The 15,184-nt window shown below is 43.4% G+C and overlaps 19 non-coding genes across 19 annotated transcripts; all 19 read left to right on the forward strand.

The window, feature by feature from the left end:
* Positions 1-28: 28 nt before the first annotated feature.
* TRNAG-UCC (transfer RNA glycine (anticodon UCC)) lies at positions 29-100 on the forward strand. The gene has a single exon. It is a non-coding gene; the product is annotated as a tRNA-Gly (tRNA).
* Positions 101-445: 345 nt separating this feature from the next.
* Positions 446-516, forward strand: TRNAG-UCC (transfer RNA glycine (anticodon UCC)). Its single transcript has one exon. It is a non-coding gene; the product is annotated as a tRNA-Gly (tRNA).
* Positions 517-840: 324 nt separating this feature from the next.
* On the forward strand, positions 841-911 carry TRNAG-UCC (transfer RNA glycine (anticodon UCC)). The gene has a single exon. It is a non-coding gene; the product is annotated as a tRNA-Gly (tRNA).
* Positions 912-1,431: 520 nt separating this feature from the next.
* Positions 1,432-1,502, forward strand: TRNAG-UCC (transfer RNA glycine (anticodon UCC)). The gene has a single exon. It is a non-coding gene; the product is annotated as a tRNA-Gly (tRNA).
* A 511-nt stretch (positions 1,503-2,013) lies between these two features.
* Positions 2,014-2,084, forward strand: TRNAG-UCC (transfer RNA glycine (anticodon UCC)). Its single transcript has one exon. It is a non-coding gene; the product is annotated as a tRNA-Gly (tRNA).
* A 127-nt stretch (positions 2,085-2,211) lies between these two features.
* TRNAG-UCC (transfer RNA glycine (anticodon UCC)) lies at positions 2,212-2,282 on the forward strand. Its single transcript has one exon. It is a non-coding gene; the product is annotated as a tRNA-Gly (tRNA).
* A 126-nt stretch (positions 2,283-2,408) lies between these two features.
* Positions 2,409-2,479, forward strand: TRNAG-UCC (transfer RNA glycine (anticodon UCC)). The gene has a single exon. It is a non-coding gene; the product is annotated as a tRNA-Gly (tRNA).
* Positions 2,480-2,606: 127 nt separating this feature from the next.
* On the forward strand, positions 2,607-2,677 carry TRNAG-UCC (transfer RNA glycine (anticodon UCC)). Its single transcript has one exon. It is a non-coding gene; the product is annotated as a tRNA-Gly (tRNA).
* Positions 2,678-2,992: 315 nt separating this feature from the next.
* Positions 2,993-3,065, forward strand: TRNAG-UCC (transfer RNA glycine (anticodon UCC)). Its single transcript has one exon. It is a non-coding gene; the product is annotated as a tRNA-Gly (tRNA).
* A 100-nt stretch (positions 3,066-3,165) lies between these two features.
* TRNAG-UCC (transfer RNA glycine (anticodon UCC)) lies at positions 3,166-3,236 on the forward strand. The gene has a single exon. It is a non-coding gene; the product is annotated as a tRNA-Gly (tRNA).
* A 127-nt stretch (positions 3,237-3,363) lies between these two features.
* TRNAG-UCC (transfer RNA glycine (anticodon UCC)) lies at positions 3,364-3,434 on the forward strand. Its single transcript has one exon. It is a non-coding gene; the product is annotated as a tRNA-Gly (tRNA).
* A 126-nt stretch (positions 3,435-3,560) lies between these two features.
* Positions 3,561-3,631, forward strand: TRNAG-UCC (transfer RNA glycine (anticodon UCC)). Its single transcript has one exon. It is a non-coding gene; the product is annotated as a tRNA-Gly (tRNA).
* Positions 3,632-3,955: 324 nt separating this feature from the next.
* On the forward strand, positions 3,956-4,026 carry TRNAG-UCC (transfer RNA glycine (anticodon UCC)). The gene has a single exon. It is a non-coding gene; the product is annotated as a tRNA-Gly (tRNA).
* Positions 4,027-4,152: 126 nt separating this feature from the next.
* Positions 4,153-4,223, forward strand: TRNAG-UCC (transfer RNA glycine (anticodon UCC)). The gene has a single exon. It is a non-coding gene; the product is annotated as a tRNA-Gly (tRNA).
* Positions 4,224-4,547: 324 nt separating this feature from the next.
* TRNAG-UCC (transfer RNA glycine (anticodon UCC)) lies at positions 4,548-4,618 on the forward strand. The gene has a single exon. It is a non-coding gene; the product is annotated as a tRNA-Gly (tRNA).
* A 127-nt stretch (positions 4,619-4,745) lies between these two features.
* Positions 4,746-4,816, forward strand: TRNAG-UCC (transfer RNA glycine (anticodon UCC)). The gene has a single exon. It is a non-coding gene; the product is annotated as a tRNA-Gly (tRNA).
* Positions 4,817-4,943: 127 nt separating this feature from the next.
* Positions 4,944-5,014, forward strand: TRNAG-UCC (transfer RNA glycine (anticodon UCC)). The gene has a single exon. It is a non-coding gene; the product is annotated as a tRNA-Gly (tRNA).
* A 1,311-nt stretch (positions 5,015-6,325) lies between these two features.
* On the forward strand, positions 6,326-6,396 carry TRNAG-UCC (transfer RNA glycine (anticodon UCC)). Its single transcript has one exon. It is a non-coding gene; the product is annotated as a tRNA-Gly (tRNA).
* A 2,575-nt stretch (positions 6,397-8,971) lies between these two features.
* TRNAG-UCC (transfer RNA glycine (anticodon UCC)) lies at positions 8,972-9,042 on the forward strand. The gene has a single exon. It is a non-coding gene; the product is annotated as a tRNA-Gly (tRNA).
* Positions 9,043-15,184: the final 6,142 nt, after the last annotated feature.

Genomic DNA, 15,184 nt, shown 5'->3' on the forward strand with positions numbered 1-15,184 from the left:
TCATGTGTTACGTTAGCTCCACCACCGCGCACCGGTGGTTCAGTGGCAGAATTCTCGCCATCCAAGTGGGAAGACCCGGGTTCGATTCCCGGCCGGTGCAGCTGTTTGTTTCGGAGGAGCACGTGTATCTTTTCGCAATAATGTCTGGGGAATCGTCGGATTTAAATTATCCTATATCAATGATGGTATTAGTGAGCTTCATGTGTTACGTTAACTCCATCACAGCACACCGGTGGTTCAGTGGCAGAATTCTCGCCTTCCAAGTGGGAAACCCGGGTTCGATTCCCCGCCAGCGCAACTGTTTGTTTCAGAGGAGCACGTGTAGCTTTTCGCAATAATGTCTGGGGAATCGTCCGTTTTGAATTATCCCATATGAATGATGCTATTAGTGAGCTTCATGTGTTACGTTAGCTCACGCACCGTGTTACGTTAGCTCCATCGCAGCGCACCGGTGGTTCAGTGGCAGAATTCTCGCCTTCCAAGTGGGAGACCCGGGTTCGATTCCCGTCCGGTGCAACTGTCTGTTTCGGGTGAGCACTTGCAGTTTTTCGCAATAATGTCTGGGGAATTGTCTGTTTTTAAATTATCCTATATGAATGATGGTGATAATGAGCTTCATGTGTTACGTTAGCTCCATCGCAGCGCACCGGTGGTTCTGTGGCAGAATTCTCGCCTTCCAAGTGGGAGACTCAGGTTCGATTCCCGGTCGGTGCAACTGTTTGTTTAGGAGGAGCACGTGCAGCTTTTCGCAATAATGTCTGGGGAATCGTCCGTTTCAGATATTCCTATATGAATGATGGTATTAGTGAGCTTCATGTGTTACGTTAACTCCACCGCCGAGGACCGGTGGTTCAGTGGCAGAATTCTCGCCTTCCAAGTGGGAGACCCGGGTTCGATTCCCGGCCGGTGCAACTGTTTGTTTAGGAGGAGCACGTGCAGCTTTTCTCAATAATGTCTGGGGAATCGTCCGTTTTAAGTTATCCTATATGAATAATGCTATTAGTGAGCTTCATGTGTTACGTTAACTCCACCACCGCAGGCCGTTGGTTCAGTGGCAGAATACTCGCCTTTCAATTGGGAGACGCGGTTTCGATTCCCGGCCGGTGCAACTGTTTGTTTAAGGCGAGCACTTGCATCTTTTCTCAATAATGTCTGGGGAATTTTCGGTTTCGAATTATCCCATATGAATGATGCTATTAGTGAGCTTCATGTGTTACGTTAGCTCCACCAACGTGCACCGTTGTTTCAGTGGCAGAATTCTCGCTTTCCAAGTGGGAAACCCGGGTTCGATTAACGGCCAGCGCAACTGTTTGTTTCAGAGGAGCACGTGTAGCTTTTCGCAATAATGTCTGGGGAATCGTCCGTTTTAAATTATCCTATATGAATGATGGTATTAGTGAGCTTCATGTGTTACGTTAACTGCGTCCCAGCGCACCGGTGGTTCAGTGGCAGAATTCTCGCCTTCCATGTGGGAGACCCGGGTTCGACTCCCGGTCGGTGTAACTGTTTGTTTAGGAGGAGCACGTGCAGCTTTTCGCAATAATGTCTGGGAAATTGTCGGTTTTTAAATTATCCTATATGAAGGATGGTATTAATGAGCTTCATGAGTTACGTAAGCTCTATCACAGGGCACCGGCAGAATTCTCGCCTTCCAAGTGGGAAACACTGGTTCAATTCCCGGCCAGCGCAACTGTTTGTTTCAGAGGAGCACGTGTAGCCTTTCTCAATAATGTCTGGGGAATCGTCAGTTTTAAATTATCCTATATGAATGATGGTATTAGTGAGCTTCATGTGTTACGTTAACTCCATTATATCGCATCGGTGGTTCAGTGGCAGAATTCTCGCCTTCCAAGTGGGTGACTCGGGTTCGATTCCCGGCCAGCGCAACTGTTTGTTTCAGAGGAGCACGTGCAGCTTTTCGCAATAATGTCTGGGGAATTGTCGGTTTTTAAATTATCCTATATGAATGATGGTAATAATGAGCTTCATGTGTTACGTTAACTCCATTATATCGCATCGGTGGTTCAGTGGCAGAATTCTCGCCTTCCAAGTGGGTGACTCGGGTTCGATTCCCGGCCGGGGCAACTGTTTGTTTCGGAGGAGCACGTGCAGCTTTTCGCAATAGTGTCTGGGGAATTGTCGGTTTTTAAATTATCCTATATGAATGATGGTATAAATGAGCTTCATGTGTTATGTTAGCTCTATCACACCGCACCGGTGGTTCAGTGGCAGAATTCTCGCCTTCCAAGTGGGAGACCCGGGTTCGATTCCCGGCCGGTGCAACTGTTTGTTTCGGAGGCGCACGTGCATTTTTTCGCAATAATGTCTGGGGAATCGTCGATTTTAAATTATCCCATATGAATGATGCTAAAAGTGAGCTTCATGTGTTACATTAGCTCCACCACCGCGCGCCGGTGGTTCAGTGGCAGAATTCTCGCCTTCCAAGTGCGAGACCCGGGTTCGATTCCCGGCCGGTGCAACTGTTTGTTTCGGAGGAGCACGTGCAGCTTTTCGCAATAATGTCTGGGGAATTGTTGGTTTTTAAATTATCCTGTATGAATGATGGTAATAATGAGCTTCATGTGTTACGTTAACTCTATTATATCGCGCCGGTGGTTCAGTGGCAGAATTCTCGCCTTCCAAGTGGGCGACCCGGGTTCGATTCCCGGCCGGTGCAACTGTTTGTTTAGGAGGAGCACGTGCAGCTTTATTCAATAATGTCTGGGGAATTGTCGGTTTTTAAATTATCCCATATGAATGATGCTATTAGTGAGCTTCATGTGTTACGTTAACTATACCGCCGGTGGTTGAGTGGCAGAAAACTCGCCTACCAAGTGGGAGACCCGGGTTCGATTCCCGGCCGGTGCAACTGTTTGTTTAGTGCGAGACCTTGCATCTTTTCTCAGTAATGTCTGGGGAATTTTCGGTTTTAAATTATCCCATATGAATGATGGTAATAATGAGCTTCATGTGTTACGTTAACTCCACCGCCGCAGACCGGTGGTTCAGTGGCAGAATTCTCGCCTTCCAAGTGGGAGACCCGGGTTCGATTCCCGGCCGGTGCAGCTTTTCGCAATAATGTCTGGGGAATTGTCGGTTTTTAAATTATCCTATATGAATGATGGTAATAATGATCTTCATGTGTTACGTTAACTCCATTATATCGCATCGGTGGTTCAGTGGCAGAATTCTCGCCTTCCAAGTGGGAGACTCGGGTTCGATTCCCGGCCGGGGCAACTGTTTGTTTCGGAGGAGCACGTGCAGCTTTTCGCAATAATGTCTGGGGAATTGTCGGTTTTTAAATTATCCTATATGAATGATGGTATTAATGAGCTTCATGTGTTACGTTAGCTCTCTCACAGCGCACCGGTGGTTCAGTGGCAGAATTCTCGCCTTCCAAGTGGGAGACTCGGGTTCGATTCCCGGCCGGGGCAACTGTTTGTTTCGGAGGCGCACGTGCATTTTTTCGCAATAATGTCTGGGGAATCGTCGATTTTAAATTATCCCATATGAATGATGCTAAAAGTGAGCTTCATGTGTTACATTAACTCCACCACCGCGCGCCGGTGGTTCAGTGGCAGAATTCTCGCCTTCCAAGTGCGAGACCCGGGTTCGATTCCCGGCCGGTGCAACTGTTTGTTTCGGAGGAGCACGTGCAGCTTTTCGCAATAATGTCTGGGGAATTGTTGGTTTTTAAATTATTCTATATGAATGATGGTATTAATGAGCTTCATGTGTTAAGTTAGCTCTATCACAGCGCACCGGTGGTTCTGTGGCAGAATTCTCGCCTTCACAGTGGGAGACCCGGGTTCGATTCCGGGCCGGTGCAACTGTTTGTTTCAGAAGAGCACGTGCAGCTTTTCGCAATAATATCTGGGGAATTGTCGGTTTTAAATTATCTCATATGAATGATGCTATTAGTGAGCTTCATGTGTTACGTTAAGTCTATCACAGCGCACCGGTGGTTCAGTGGCAGAATTCTCGCCTTCCAAGTGGGAGACTCGGGTTCGATTCCCGGCCGGGGCAACTGTTTGTTTCGGAGGCGCACGTGCATTTTTTCGCAATAATGTCTGGGGAATCGTCGATTTTAAATTATCCCATATGAATGATGCTAAAAGTGAGCTTCATGTGTTACATTAACTCCACCACCGCGCGCCGGTGGTTCAGTGGCAGAATTCTCGCCTTCCAAGTGCGAGACCCGGGTTCGATTCCCGGCCGGTGCAACTGTTTGTTTCGGAGGAGCACGTGCAGCTTTTCGCAATAATGTCTGGGGAATTGTTGGTTTTTAAATTATTCTATATGAATGATGGTATTAATGAGCTTCATGTGTTAAGTTAGCTCTATCACAGCGCACCGGTGGTTCTGTGGCAGAATTCTCGCCTTCACAGTGGGAGACCCGGGTTCGATTCCGGGCCGGTGCAACTGTTTGTTTCAGAAGAGCACGTGCAGCTTTTCGCAATAATATCTGGGGAATTGTCGGTTTTAAATTATCTCATATGAATGATGCTATTAGTGAGCTTCATGTGTTACGTTAAGTCTATCACAGCGCACCGGTGGTTCAGTGGCAGAATTCTTGCTTTCCAAGTGGGAGACCCAGGTTCGATTCCCGGTCGGTGCAACTGTTTGTTTCGGAGGAGCACGTGCAGCTTTTCGCAATAGTGTCCGGGGAATTGCCGGTTTTTAAATAATCCTATATGAATGATGGTATTAATGAGCTTCATGTGTTACGTTAACACCATCGCATCGTACCGGTGGTTCAGTGGCAGAATTCTCGCCTTCCAAGTGGGAGACCCGGGTTCGATTCCCGGCCGGTGCAGCTGTTTGTTTAGGAGGAGCACGTGCAGCTTTTCGCAATAATGTCTGGGGAATTGTCGGTTTTTAAATTATCCTATATTAAAGATGGTATTAATGAGCTTCATGTGTTACGTTAGCTCCATCGCAGCGCACCGGTGGTTCAGTGGCAGAATTCTAGCCTTCCAATCGGGAGACCCGGGTTCGATTCCCGGTCGGTGCAACATTTTGTTTAGGAGGAGCACGTGCAGCTTTTCGCAATAATGTCTGGGAAATCGTCCGTTTTAAATTATCCTATATGAATGATGGTATTAGTGAGCTTCATGTGTTACGTTAACTCCACCTCCGCACACCGGTGGTTCAGTGGCAGAATGCTCGCCTTCTAGTTGGGAGGCGCGGGTTCGATTCCCGGCCGGGGCAACTGTTTGTTTAGGAGGAGCACGTGTAGCTTTTCTCAATAATGTCTGGGGAATTGTCGGTTTTTAAATTATCCAATATTAAAGATGGTATTAATGAGCTTCATGTGTTACGTTAGCTCCACCACCGCGTACCGGTGGTTCAGTGGCAGAATGCTCGCCTTCTAGTTGGGAAACACGAGTTCGATTCCCGGCCAGCGCAACTGTTTGTTTCGGAGGAGCACGTGTAGCCTTTCTCAATAATGTCTGGGGAATCGTCCGTTTTAAATTATCCTATATGAATGATGGTATTAGTGAGCTTCATGTGTTACGTTAGCTCTATCACAGCGCACCGGTGGTTCAGTGGCAGAATTCTCGCCTTCCAAGTGGGAGACCCGGGTTCGATTAACGGCCAGCGCAACTGTTTGTTTCAGAGGAGCACGTGTAGCTTTTCTCAATAATGTCTGGGGAATCGTCCGTTTTAAATAATCCTATATGAATGATGGTATTAGTGAGCTTCATGTGTTACGTTAGCTCTACCGCAGCGCACCGGTGGTTCAGTGGCAGAATTCTCGCCTTCCAAGTGGGAGACCCGGGTTCGATTAACGGCCAGCGCAACTATTTGTTTCAGGGGAGCACGTGTAGCTTTTCGCAATAATGTCTGGGGAATGGTCGATTTTAAATTATCCCATATGAATGATGCTATCAGTGAGCTTCATGTGTTACGTTAGCTCCACCACCGCGCACCGTTTTTTCAGTGGCAGAATTCTCGCTTTCCAAGTGGGAAACCCGGGTTCGATTAACGGCCAGCGCAACTGTTTGTTTCAGAGGAGCACGTGTAGCCTTTCTCAATAATGTCTGGGGAATTGTCCGTTTTTAAATTATCCTATATGAATGATGGTATTAATGAGCTTCATGTGTTACGTTAGCTCCATCACAGCACACCCGTGGTTCAGTGGCAGAATTCTCGCCTTCCATGTGGGAGACCCGGGTTCGATTCCCGGTCGGTGCAACTGTTTGTTTCGGAGGAGCACGTGCCGCTTTTCGCAATAGTGTCTGGGGAATTGTCGGTTTTTAAATTATCCTATATGAATGATGGTAATAATGAGCTTCATGTGTTACGTTAACTCCATTATATCGCACCGGTGGTTCAGTGGCAGAATTCTCGCCTTCCAAGTGGGAGACCCGGGTTCGATTCCTGGCCGGTGCAACTGTTTGTTTCGGAAGAGCACGTGCAGCTTTTCGCAATAATATCTGGGGAATTGCCCGTTTTAAATTATCCTATATGAATGATGGTATTAGTGAGCTTCATGTGTTACGTTAGCTCTATCACAGCGCACCGGTGGTTCAGTGGCAGAATTCTCGCCTTCCAAGTGGGAGACCCGGGTTCGATTAACGGCCAGCGCAACTGTTTGTTTCAGAGGAGCACGTGTAGCTTTTCTCAATAATGTCTGGGGAATCGTCCGTTTTAAATAATCCTATATGAATGATGGTATTAGTGAGCTTCATGTGTTACGTTAGCTCTACCGCAGCGCACCGGTGGTTCAGTGGCAGAATTCTCGCCTTCCAAGTGGGAGACCCGGGTTCGATTAACGGCCAGCGCAACTATTTGTTTCAGGGGAGCACGTGTAGCTTTTCGCAATAATGTCTGGGGAATGGTCGATTTTAAATTATCCCATATGAATGATGCTATCAGTGAGCTTCATGTGTTACGTTAGCTCCACCACCGCGCACCGTTTTTTCAGTGGCAGAATTCTCGCTTTCCAAGTGGGAAACCCGGGTTCGATTAACGGCCAGCGCAACTGTTTGTTTCAGAGGAGCACGTGTAGCCTTTCTCAATAATGTCTGGGGAATTGTCCGTTTTTAAATTATCCTATATGAATGATGGTATTAATGAGCTTCATGTGTTACGTTAGCTCCATCACAGCACACCCGTGGTTCAGTGGCAGAATTCTCGCCTTCCATGTCGGAGACCCGGGTTCGATTCCCGGTCGGTGCAACTGTTTGTTTCGGAGGAGCACGTGCCGCTTTTCGCAATAGTGTCTGGGGAATTGTCGGTTTTTAAATTATCCTATATGAATGATGGTAATAATGATCTTCATGTGTTACGTTAACTCCATTATATCGCACCGGTGGTTCAGTGGCAGAATTATCGCCTTCCAAGTGGGAAACCCGTGTCCGATTCCCGGCCAGCGCAACTGTTTGTTTCGGAGGAGCACGTACATTTTTTCGCAATAATGTCTGGGGAATCGCCGATTTTAAATTATCCCATATGAATGATGCTATTAGTGAGCTTCATGTTTTACGTTAGCTCCACCACCGCGCACCGGTTTTTCAGTGGCAGAATTCTCGCCTTCCAAGTGGGAAACCCGTGTCCGATTCCCGGCCGGTGCAACAGTTTGTATCAGAGGAGCACGTGTAGCTTTTCGCAATAACGTCTGGGGAATCGTGCTTCTTAAATTATCCTATATGAATGATGGTATTAGTGAGCTTCATGTGTTACGTTAACTCCACCACCGCACACCGGTGGTTCAGTGGCAGAATACTCGCCTTCCAATTGGGAGACGCGGGTTCGATTAACGGCCGGTGCAGCTGTTTGTTTAGGAGGAGCACGTGCAGCTTTTCGCAATAATGTCTGGGGAATTGTCGGTTTTTAAATTATCCTATATGAATGATGGTAATAATGAGCTTCATGTGTTACGTTAGCTCTATCGCAGCGCACCGGTGGTTCAGTGGCAAAATTCTCGCCTTCCAAGTGGGAAACCCGTGTCCGATTCCCGGCCATCGCAACTGTTTGTTTCGGAGGAGCACGTGCAGCTTTTCGCAATAATGTCTGGGGAATCGTCGATTTTAAATTATCCCATATGAATGATGCTATTAGTGAGCTTCATGTGTTACGTTAACTCCATCACTGCTGGTTCATTGGCAGAATACTCGCCGTCCAAGTGGGAGACCCGGGTTCGATTCCCGGCCGGTGCAACTGTTTGTTTCGGAGGAGCACGTGCAGCTTTTCGCAATAATGTCTGGGGAATTGTCGGTTTTTAAATTATCCTATATGAATGATGGTATTAGTGAGCTTCATGTGTTACGTTAACTCCATTATATCGCACCGGTGGTTCAGTGGCAGAATTCTCGCCTTCCAAGTGGGAAACCCGGTTTGAATTCACGGCCGGCGCAACTGTTTGTCCAAGAGGGGCACGTGCAGCTTTTCGCAATAACAAATACAAATACCACGCCACAACAGGCAAATTGCCCAACGAGGTGGCTGACTTAAGAACATCATGGATCCCCGAGCCATTTTTGGAGTCCCTACCTACTACTGCTACACCACACATGCACCCCCCCCCGCGGAACCCCCCCAACGAACCCCTAACGAATCGGTACATGCGGGAATGTGCGTTTACGTGTAGTGCAACCTGACGTAAAGTTTTGTTTTCGGTGTAATGCTTGTTATGTGTAGTGCTGTCATCTGCCCCCAGTTTTTCTAACTATGAGTGAAGTGTTATGGTTGAATGATTTACCGTTGTAGGACTGTTGCTCTCTGTGGCGAGACTTTTTAACGGGGAGATCGGCTCGCATTTGCGCCTTGAAGTTGGGAACCACAGAAAACCAACTTCAGCCGACCACCACTGTGGGGTTCGAACCCGGATCCTCGCATCATGAGTCCGGCACTATAACCACTCGACCACCACAGCGGCAACGTATGGGGAATTGTCCGTTTTAAATTATCCTATATGAATGATGGTATTAGTGAGCTTCATGTGTTACGTTAACGCCATCACAGCGCACCGGTGGTTCAGTGGCAGAATTCTCGCCTTCCTAGTGGGAGACCCGGGCTCGATTCCCGGCCGGTGCAGCTGTTTGTTTCGGAGGAGCACGTGCAGCTTTTCGGAATAATGTCTGGGGAATTGTCGGTTTTAAATTATCCTATATGAATGATGGTATTAGTGAGCTTCATGTGTTACGTTCGCTTCGTCACAGCGCACCGGTGCTTCAGTGGCAGAATTCTCGCCTTCCAAGTGGGAGACCCGGGTTCGTTTCCCGGCCGGTCCAACTGTTTGTTTCGGAGGAGCGCGTGTATCTTTTCGCAATAATGTCTGGCGACTCGTCGGTTTTAAATTGTCCTATATGAATGATTCTATTAGTGAACTTCATATGGTACGTTAGCGTCGTCGGAGGGCGCCGGTGGAGCACATATTCTACTTTGTTAAGATTTCCCGGAGAAGAGCGAATGGCATTTTTTACTTCAACAGCTATTTCAGTTCAATTTTTGGGACTTTCCGGATTCTGAGCAATTTGAAAGCTTTCTGTTTCAAACTTAGTTCCACGATTCTCTTAAATTCGCAGAGATTATGCGAATACAGTCGTTCAGATAAAGCTGATGAAGGCCATGTTTATAGATAATCGATCCGGAAGACGGTAGTGAATAGCCGCGTTTCATCCATAGTCATGCTATACTTCCGTAATCTTCCCAGTGATTCGGAATCACGAAGATCCGTTGCAGTCATTGAAATGAATGCAAAGTGCTCGTTCAACCATTTCTTTCTCGAGAGAGAGAGAGAGAGAATCTCGATTTTACACTAAACAAACGCCTTTGGTATTTCGACTTGATAAAATGGTCACTGTAAACGCCCTCATCCCACGGAACTGTAAAATACATCATTGGGACACTTCCGCCATTAACACAATAGACGCGGAAAACGTTTTAATGCTCGAGGCGTTCTCCCCGTGTGTACTCAGCAGTTTGTATGCATGTATATATGTATAAACTGTCTGCAACGTTGTTGATTAAAGCTTTAGAGATTCGGGTGTAAATCCTATTATGTTGCGAAGAGACATTCCTCTTACACGACGACAAACTCGACCGAAAGGTGTTCTTGCAGAAGTGAGTTGTGAGTTAATCTTTAGTGAAGATAGTAGGTAGTAACTGCTTGGGGTTATCTGCTCACAAGTCCCACCAGCTGGTTTTATGTACGGGCGTTGTAATGTGTACAACATAACGGATGTTCAAAAAGCATGATTTAGCTGTTCGAGAAAAGCGTTTCACCTCTGTTAATTGAATTTGCATGGACATAATGTCCATGGACATGGCCTGACAGTTTTGGGCTGACAATTTGAAAAAACATTCAAGACATATCGATACATTTGTGACATTAAATACTTCTAAAGATTGCAAAAGTATTCAAACACAGCTTTTATGAGATTATCATTGGGGGTTTCATGTTCTCCAAAAGTGTTTTAAAAGCTTTAGACTTGAGGTATCAAAATGTTCAAGATAATGTAATACAGTCGATACCGCTTATTGAAATTACGGATAATGTTATCATTCAGACATTGTTATCACGTTGCCAAAAAACAGAGTGGACTAATGACATAACATGGGAAAAAATTCGTTTATAACTATCGGGGCATTTTGGATAGTGTTATCTTTTTTCCCCCGTCGAAATTTTTTTCTCGCGTATTCCTAAGGTAAGCTAAGGCTTGTCCAAACTTATTTTTTTCCATGTAAGTTATCGTTATGAGGCTGCAAGACCTGCAGTTGCTGCAATTCCACTTTCATGGAATGAGTCACCTTCTGATGTCGTGAATTCTCCTCACGATAGACATCTTCAAGAGAAGATAAGGTGGTTGGGAGTAATCGACAAGCTATCCATATTTAAAGAATGGCAACCATTATCTCTATGGGCAGATACTTTAGTTATTTAGTTACTTTTTCTGGCTTTAACCATCTTTAACCCTCTCCCCGGAATCGACGAAATATCTCGCCTTCTTATAAAAGCCTTTCATTTTAGTAATGACTAGCTCCGATATTTTGTAAATTTGATTTTTCAATGTGTTATAAACCCTTTTTAATGACTGCTGAAAAGATGGAAGAAAGCCTACCTCATGGAAAAGATATGGCATGTCACTGACATAATATAAAGCTATGGCCATTTGATCATTTGATCATTTTTTGTCGCACCACGGTCATTTTCTGCGCACGAGGTAAAGCTATGGTATGAAAATGCGCGAAAAAGTTTGCGGACCAGACAAAAACGCATGAGAAATAATTTTCAGACCGAGAAAAAAAACGTAAACAAGATAAATACTTTGTACACTGGTGAAAAAAAATTCAAAAATAAGAGAAAAAATTTGGGGACAGGCAAAAAAATGCATAAACATCTGGAAATAATTTACTGACCAGTAAAAAATTCAGGAATATTTTCGGAATAGGAAAAAATTCATAAATAGAAATAGTACTTAGCGGATCGGCTGAAACACTTAAATAGGAGAAATTAGTTAAGGACGGGTGAAAATATATCAACAGGCGGAAATAATTTTCGAATCCGAAAAAAAAATGCACACAAATATGAGAAATAAGATGCTGACCTCTGACGGCGAAGACAGAAACAAACACAATTATATATATATATACACTAAATTTAAAAAAAAAAATCAAATCTGAAGTTACTCAGTGGTTACATTAATTTAGCGAAATGTTTTTTCGTGGACCGGCAAGTTATTTCCATAGACTGGTGCAGGTCCGTGGAACAGCGCTTGCAGAACACTGGTACATAAAAAGTATTTTTTTCATTTATATTTGCATTCCTTCAAAAACGTTACAACATTCTAAGAAACCTTATGTCATTTTGAAAACTTTTTGCAAAAAATTTAGATACTTCGAAATTCAACAGTGAATCCGAATGTAAATTTATCAATGAAAAATGTACGTGACACCATGCACAATTTTCAAACAAAGCGTGCATTATTTCATTTCCCATTTTAAACACACAAACACAACATTAAAATTCACCTCGCTACAATAATCGTAAATTTTAATCTTAATCCTCTAAATATATAATTCTGAAAACCGGGAACTTCATCGAAATACGTAAATAGAGTTGCCATTTTGTTTAACTACCGAGAAAAATCACCACAAGACACATAATAATCACGAGAATAGAATGAATATTCAATACTCGGCAAAGAGGTAATTTATTTGAATATTATGCGCATCGAAGGTGGAAATTCTCAATTTAAAAACACGATCTTGGAACAGAAAACACGCAAAAAAGGAAATACTGCTGAATAATTCATGAGCTAATTAGATTCTTAATGTTGATTCGGGATCTCGGAGATTTCTCTTTCCTTCATTCCATATGGTACGTTGAAGTTATTTTTATCTCATTTTGTTTCCGTGAAACTGTATAACAAATTTCATTTGACTTTTAGACTAACTTGACTTTTCCAAATCGGGAGTCTGAGAAACAAATTAATAAAGTTCATTGAATGGAAATTCTTACAGAAACGAAATTTTATAAATATTATGTAATATTAATTTCTTTGTGAATGATATTTTTCCACGTCACCTAAAATAAAAAATGAATAAACCTGTGTTGAACAGTAGAGGCATGCGAAACTAATTGTCTATGATGAAGTAATATGAAGGTTTTTAACAACTTGCGGTTGCGAAGATGAATTTTTGGAAAAGAGAGAAAATTCAACTGCATTTGCGGAGAATCGAACCTACGCTCTATTATTTTCCGGGTGAACGCCCTAGACAACAATGGCGACGAATCTCTCAATCTTTCGTTGGAGCTCGAAAGGGGACATGGACGGCCGGACCAGACTCAGGCCAAGCTCACAACAACAACGCTGCCACCAGATGGCGACTTATGAAAGGATGGCGTCACTCTCCGTGACCATACGAAGGTTTTTAACAACCAAGGAAAGATTGAGCGATCCGTTGCCTTTGTAGTCTAGTGGTCTATGGCGTTCACCCGGATAATGAAAAAACGTGGGTTCAATTCCCCGCGCAAAGACAGTTGAATTTTCTCTCTTTCAAAAAATCCATCTTCACAACAGCCAATTATTATGGTAGCGGAGAGTAACGTCCACATCCTTTTTATTTGATTGGTTTTTTTTCCTACAAATGTTTTCATTGAGATTTCCACATTCTCTACATTCCTTTAATCTACATTTGAAAAATGTGAGGGGCTTCTCCTCGCTTCTCTCTTCCTTAGACGAGATAATGCCCATAAACTCTTGCTATTTCGTGCAAAGGAGAACCATCAGTTCGTCTACCGTCAACTCCTAGCCATGTTGGACTCAACTCCTGGCCTGGAATGTCTCATGTAATTCCGGCCCCATGACGTTCCCCAGGAACACAATTGCTTCGATAAATGTTGACTCCTGTTAATAATAATAATAAAATAACTTGAAGTATACATACGAGTGGTTACAGTTACTACATGTAATTTTGCAAGTAGTCACGCTCGTAGTTGTATTCATTTTACGAGTGGGACACACTGACCACAGATTCTGAGGATAACGTCACCCACGATTTCACAGTGCATGCGTGAACGAAAGCGAAAAGCCATCAGCTCAGTCGTGATAAAGTGAAAATAAATAAAGATCAATTTTTCCCCCGTAAAGCGAATCATCGCTCGTTAACCGAGTCAAAATTTGTTCAAAACTTTTGCTCGTTATGCGAATTACACGTTCCCTCTTTAACCGTAGTTTCATTTTAATGTGATTTCAATGTCTTCGCGTTATTCTAAAGCAATATCACCATTAGTTAAAAGTTATAAGTCCTCCGGAAACATGATAGTCAAATCAAGTCCATATGTGATGGAAATTGAACATCCCACGGGTTCTTTGCAATTCATCAACTTTGAATTCGGTGAAAACTTTCTGAAATGGACTTTTCATGTTCTTTATTAATCTCGATCGAAATGCCTAAAACTACTAATTGACATGCCATGTCACTTACATTTTACTGATTCTGTTTATAACACAGATCAGACGTACATTTGTTGAACAACCTTGAAGCTTAATGTATCAGACAATTGCGTCTGAAATACGCCATTAACCGGATATTATTCGAAATAAAGCCTATTGGATTATCAAAGTGACGAGTATAATCAAAGGCTTTTCATATACAGGGTGTTCTGTAAGTGCTATTTCGGTCCTTATCTCATCAACCGTCCTTCGTAGAGATATGATCCAATGTAAAAAATGCTCAACAGGCGTTCAAAATTACCCCGTACCAATTTTGAGAGGCAAAATACCGTGTGTAACAAAATAAAAAAAAATCTAAATTTTTAAACGGTCCCCCGTGCCCTAACTTCCAATTAGAAAGTCGTTGCCCCGTCTCTTCTGATGTCAACAAAAAACATTCCAAGTTTCTAAGTGATATATTCACAGAGATATTTGAGAAAGAACGGCGTTGAATGCTGATAAAATGGTTTTTCCGCATTTTATGCTGTTGAGAGATTTTTGTGATGGAATCATATATTCTCTACGACGGACGGTTCATGAGGACGTTCTATCACTTAAAGGACATCCTGATAATTGCTAGATGCAGGTACTATACAGCCATTATACTCACAGAAAAGTAAAAGAAAGGGATTTCGAAACGCGTGATAGACAGTTGTAGCAGGATGCATTTCTTACAGAAATGTACAGAAACACATGGGATTCACATCCGAATAACGAAAAAAATTCATTACCAAAATGGTTGTATTTGTCATCGAGAAACAGTTTTTGACTGAGTTTGATAAACGCTTTGCTTTTGACTGCAAGTTTCATCTGCTTGATAAAAGCGTTCAATTGTAGGTTTGATAACGGCTCTTTCAATTGTTTTTAATACTGATTTACACATTTTACTGATTCTGTTTATAACCACGGATCTGGCGTAAATTTATAGCCAGATCTGTGTATCTTAATATACCAGACATTTGCGTCTAAAACACGCCATTAACCGGATTTTGACTGGATTAGGTTTCGCTTCCGGCGGTCAGTTTCATCAGCTTGCAAACAACTTTTGACAGTAAGTTTTATATACTACCATGATAATAGCTTTCGACTGCCGGTTTCATCACTTTGATAACAGTTTTTAACTGCAGGTTTTATCAGTTAAATAACTGCTTGTGATTGTAGGTTCACAAGCTTGGCAACATCTTTTGAGTGTAGTTTTTATGAGTTTGATAACAGTTTTTGACAACAGATTGCATCAG

This window comes from Pholcus phalangioides, unplaced genomic scaffold (genome assembly GCF_987345545.1).
Source record: "Pholcus phalangioides strain wild (caught in Gottingen) unplaced genomic scaffold, Ppha-v1.0 ptg000022l_1, whole genome shotgun sequence".
In the NCBI taxonomy this organism is placed as follows: domain Eukaryota; kingdom Metazoa; phylum Arthropoda; class Arachnida; order Araneae; family Pholcidae; genus Pholcus; species Pholcus phalangioides.